Source organism: Acyrthosiphon pisum, chromosome A2 (assembly GCF_005508785.2).
Source record: "Acyrthosiphon pisum isolate AL4f chromosome A2, pea_aphid_22Mar2018_4r6ur, whole genome shotgun sequence".
Taxonomy (NCBI): domain Eukaryota; kingdom Metazoa; phylum Arthropoda; class Insecta; order Hemiptera; family Aphididae; genus Acyrthosiphon; species Acyrthosiphon pisum.
In genome coordinates this window covers 48,560,941-48,561,364 of record NC_042495.1, presented here as the reverse complement: position 1 = coordinate 48,561,364, position 424 = coordinate 48,560,941, and positions in this window count along the sequence as shown.

Genomic DNA, 424 nt, shown 5'->3' with positions numbered 1-424 from the left:
AAAAAAAATATAAAAAAAAATAAAAAAACACACATCATTGTAAAATCAATACATTCATCGTTCCACTCAGAATCTAAAATTATTTTGTAGTTAAAAATTTATAAAATGTTCAATTTTTGTATCTAAGAATTGAAAATTTAAAACAAGATTCCACGTAAGTAATTAATTCTGTTACCAAAAAATCTAAAAAATACATTTACACAGTTTATTTTTATAGTCATTTTAAGTACAAATTTGGACGAAATTACATATTAAAAACCTAGGATAACTATTTTAGTTATTTTGTTGTGATTGTATAATATTATTCATGGGTACTCGAAACTTCTAAAGTATACTATTATATATCTATGATAGTACCATGGTTTTTTGTTGATGTATATCGCGTTATAAGTACCTAATAGATATTATGATATGATTAATTTGG